At 37.6% G+C, this 5,397-nt stretch overlaps 1 pseudogene; it reads left to right on the forward strand.

Moving 5' to 3' along the window:
* Positions 1-3,932: 3,932 nt before the first annotated feature.
* LOC123569585 (U6 spliceosomal RNA) lies at positions 3,933-4,046 on the forward strand (annotated as a pseudogene).
* The last annotated feature ends 1,351 nt before the right edge of the window (positions 4,047-5,397 follow it).

A 5,397-nucleotide genomic window follows, 5' to 3' on the forward strand; every position in this document is an offset into this window, starting at 1 on the left:
AAAGCTTCTACTTTCCCTAACCTTTCGCCATTAACAAAATATTTTAAAACTTAAAAGAAAAAAAAAGAAAAAAGAAAAAGAAGAAAAGAAAAAAACAGCAGTCACAGATAAAAAATACTGATTGCCAGTACTTGCTGACAGTAGACTTCTCAACAGCAACAATAGATGCCAGGATAAGATGGGGAAATATGGGCCGGGTGCGGTGGTTCATGCTTGTAATCCCAGCACTTTAGGACGCTGAGGCAGGTGGATCACGAGGTCAGGGGATGGAGACCATCATGGCTAACGCAGTGAAACCCCGTACCCCGTCACTACTAAAAACACATAAAATTAGCCAGGCATGCTGGCGGGCGCCTGTAGTCCCAGCTACTCGGGGGGCTGAGGCAGGAGAATGGCGTGAACCCAGGAGGCAGAGATTGCACCACTGCACTCCAGCCTGGGGGACAGAGCAAGACTCCGTCTCAAAAAAAAAAAAAAAGGAAAATATCTTCAAATTACTTAAAGAAAATAATGGTCAACCTAGAATTCTATCCCCAGCTAGATGTTATAAGGAAGAAAATGACTTTTGCTTAAACGAAGAAAGAGTGTTTGTTACCATTACATATCAATGTGCAAAGAACTAAAGGATATACTTCAGGGAGAAGAAAACTGAATATAGAAAAAGGAACCAGGAGCAATAAACAGCGATGAGTGAACAAATTGGTAGAGTCCAAGATAAATCTAAATAAGCCATGCCATCATAAAACAACATGAATTTTTATAATACAAAATGTAAGGATATTGAAATAAGATACATTAAAAAACTTAAAACAATATGTAAGCTAGGAAGAAAATGATCATACTTCAAGTTTCAAATAGTTCCTACATTATCTGGGAAAAACATAAAGATGTTGAATAACTGCTACCTTGTTAAGTAAAGAATACATATATATGTTAAACATTTAAGAATAACACTAAAAGAATAGAAATAGAATTCACAGCTTTCAAATTAGTAGAGGTAAAAAAAAGAAAAACAAATCAACCCAATAGGAGACAAGAAATGGGGGGAAAAAAAGAGGAAAAGCTGACTGTGCACAGTGGCTCATGCCTGTAGTCCCAGGACTTTGGGAGGCTGAGGTGGGCGGATCACCTGGGGTCAGGAGTTCAAGACCAGCCTGGCCAACATGGTGAAACCCTGTCTCCACTAAAAATACAAAATCAGCTAGGCATGGTAGCATGTGCCTGTGGTCCCAGGTGCTTGGGAGACTGAGGCAGGAGACTCACTTGAACCCAGGAGGTAGAGGTTGCAGTGAGCTGAGATGGCACCACTGCACTCCAGCCTGGGTAACAAGAGCAAAACTCCGTCTCAAAAAAAAAAAAAAAAAAAAAGAGGAAAAGCAGAGCACTAGAAAGAACAAAAGTAATATAAATTAGTTCTATATGTCATGTATATTAACGAAAATGAGATAATCAATACAACATATCAGTAATCACAGTATATTAAAAAATGCTAAAGGATTTACTCAGCAGATAGAGATTCTCTGATTAGATTAAAAATAAAAGCTGTATGTATACTGTTTATAAAAGACCCACACCTAAAACTCAAGGATTCAAAAAAGCTAAAACTTTTATTTAATGATAAAAGATAAACTAGGCAAATATTAATCAAAAGAAAGCTGTTGTAACCAATCTCTGGCAAAATATATTTTAAGTCCAAAGCATTATTAGAAATAAAGAGCCACAGCTTGGTGTGGCAACTCACACCTGTAATCCTAGCTCTTTGGGAGGCCAAGGCAGGCGGATCACTTGAGGTCAGGAGTTCAATACCAGCCTGTCCAACATGGTGAAACTCCGTCTCTACTAAAATTAAAAAAGAAATTAGCCAGGTCTAGTGGTTCATGCCTGTAGTTCCAGCTACTTAGGAGGCTGAGGCAGGAGAATTGCTTGAACCCAGGAGGCAGAGGTTGCAGTGAGTCGAGATCATGCCATTGCACTCCAGCCTGGGCTGTCTCAAAAAAAAAAAAAATAGAAATTAAGAAAAAAAGGAATAACGAGTCACTATATTATAATTAAAGGAGATAATCACAAAGGTCGAACATTTCGGAACTTATATGCTTCCAGTTAACACAACCTCAAAATATATTAAGCAAAAATTAAATATGAAAAGCAAAAACTGAGAGAATTATAAGACGAAATTTAAAATCTACAAGCATAGTAGGAGAGGTTAACATCTCTTAGAAATTGGAATTTGAAATTGAATTAGAAATAGAAGCCGGGCGCGGTGGCTCAAGCCTGTAATCCCAGCACTTTGGGAGTCCGAGACGGGCGGATCACGAGGTCAGGAGCTCGAGACTATCCTGGCTAACAAGGTGAAACCCCGTCTCTACTAAAAAATACAAAAAAAAATTAGCCGGGCGTGGTGGCGGGCGCCTGTAGTCCCAGCTACTCCGGAGGCTGAGGCAGGAGAATGGCGGGAACCCGGGAGGCGGAGCTTGCAGTGAGCCGAGATCCGGCCACTGCACTCCAGCCTGGGCGACAGAGCGAGACTCCGTCTCAAAAAAAAAAAAAAAAAAAAAGAAAAGAAATAGAAGTATCCAAGAGACAAAAAACCAAGTTAGGCTGTAGATTAAACACGGTAAGTTTAATCTAATGAACATATGCACAACTCCACAACCAACACCTACAGAATACACATTTTTTAAGCTTCATGAACATTTTGAAAATTGATTTTGTACTACAATACAAAGCAAATCAAGAACCAATATCATGTAGACTGCATTCTGTCATCACAATTCAATTAAATTCAAAATCAATAACAGCACAATTTTAAAAATCTAATATGTTTGGGAAATGTAAAAACACACTTCTGAACAACAAATGGATCAAAGAAAAAATCATAATGAAGATTAGAAAATATTTATAACTTAATACAATTCTTTGTGTCAAAATTTGTGGAATGTAGCTAAAAGCAGTAATTAGAGGAAAAGTCATACAAGCATATATTAAAAGAAACTGGAAATTAATTGAATAAATATCAGATTCAAGATTTTCTATAAACTACATCAGAGTAAATACAAAGAAAATAGAAGGAAATAATAAAGAAAGGAACAACTATTAATAAAATAGAAAACAAAGAAACAATAGAAGGGATAATCAAGTCTGGTTCTTTGAAAATACCAATAGACAGAAATTTGATCTGATTGATCAAAGTAAGAAATGGCACAAATAAATAATATTAGCAATTAAATAACTACAGATACAATAGATACTTTAAAAATAATAAGTAAATACTATGAGCAAGATTAGCCAATAAACTGGGTGAAATAAACATTTTCACAGAGCAAAAACACTTACCAAAACTGACTAAGGGCCAGGTGTGGTGGCTCGTACCTGTAATCCCAGCACTTTGGGAGGCCGAGGCAGGAGGATTGCTTGAATCCAGGAGGTTGAAACCAACCTGGGCAACAGAGTGAGACCTTGTCTCTACAAATACATAAATTTTTTAAATAAGCAGGGCATAGTGGTGCATGCCTGTAGTCCCAGCTACTCGGGAATCTGAGGCAGGAGGACCATGGCACTGCAGCCTGGGCAACAGAGCAAGACCCTGTCTCAAGGAAAAACAAAAAAACTGACTTAGAAATAGAGGATCTGAATAAACAAATAATCGTTAAAGGAATTAAATTCATGTTTTAGAAATATATCCCCACCTACACAAACACACAATATGTGGTCCAGGTGATTTTACAAGTTAGCTCTACCAAACATTCAAAAAACAGACAACCAACTTCATGCAAATGATTCCAAAGAAGAGGAAAAGAAGGAAAACCTTCAAACTATTTTATGAGGTAAATATAACCTTGATACCAAAATGAAACAAGAAAAATATAAGACAGGCAAATTACAGCACAATCTCACTTTTGAACAATTTGAGATGCAATAAACTTAAATAAAATGTTTTCAAACCAAGCGCTCGCTACACATGTACTAAAATTAGAACAACACAGAGTAGATTAGCATGGCCTCTGTGCAGGGATGACACACACATCTCACCCCAGTTAAAATGGCTTCTACCCAAAAGTCAAGCAATAACAAATGCTAGTGAGGTTGTGGAGAAAAGGGAGCCCTCGAACGCTATTGGTGGGAATGTAAATTAGTACAAGCCCTATGGAAAACAGTTTGGAGGTTCCTCAAAAAACTAAAAACAGAGCTACCATATGATCCAGCAATCCCACTGCTGGGTATATTCCCAAAATAAAGGAAAATAGTACATTGAAGAGATATCTGCACTCCTATGTTTGTTGCAGCACTATTCACAATAGCTAAGATTCAGTGTCAATTAACAGATGAACGTATAAAGAAAATGTGGTACATATACACAATGGAGTACTATTCAGTCACAAAAAAGAATGAGATCCAGTCATTTGCAACAACATGGGTGGAACTGGAGGTCATTTTGTTAAGTGAAATAAGCCAGGCATGGAAAGACAAACATCGCATGTTCTCATTTATTTGTGGGATCTAAAAATCAAAACAACTGAACTCATGAACATAAAGAGTAGAAGGATGGTTACCAGAGGCTAAGAATGGTAGCCGGGGACTGATGGGGAGGTGGTGATGGTTAATGCATACAAAAAAATAGAAAGAATGAATAAGGGCTGGGCATGGTGGCTCACACCTGTAATTCCCATCTCTACTAAAAATACTAGTATTAGCCGGGCGTGGTGCCGTGTGCCTGTAGTCCCAGCTACTTGGCAGGCTGAGGCAGGAGAATTGCTTGAACCTGGGAGGTGGAGGTTGCAGTGAGCCAAGATCACGCCACTGCACTCCAGCCTGGGCAACAGAGCTACGATTTTGATAGCACAACAGGGTGACTGTAGTCAATAATAACTTAATTGTACATTTTAAATTAAAGAGTGTAATTGAATTGTTTGTAACTCAAAGGATGAATGCTTGAGGGGATGGATACCCCATTCTCCATGACCTGCTTGTTTCACATTGCATGCCTGTATCAAAAATCTCACGTACCCCATAAATATATATACCTACTCTGTACCCACAAAAATTAAAAATTAAAAAAAAATTCTTTTAAGTTCACAAACCAATACAGCATTATGTACTACAATAACAACCACCAACATAAACCAATGAGGTTTATTTCAGGAATAAAAGAATGGTCTAACATTAGAAAATCTGTTAACATAATTAACAGGAATAGATCAAAAAGGGAAATTATATATAGAAAAATTATTTGAAAAAACTAAGGGCTGGGTGTATATCCATTTGTGATCTATGCTATGGTTTGACTGTCACTGCCAAAACTCATGTTGGAACCTTAATTCTCATGCATCAATATTGGGAGGTGGTACCTTTAAGAGGTGATTAGGCCATTACTATAGATTAGCATCTTTCTCTAGAAAC

This window comes from Macaca fascicularis, chromosome 16 (genome assembly GCF_037993035.2).
Source record: "Macaca fascicularis isolate 582-1 chromosome 16, T2T-MFA8v1.1".
Taxonomy (NCBI): Eukaryota; Metazoa; Chordata; class Mammalia; order Primates; family Cercopithecidae; genus Macaca; species Macaca fascicularis.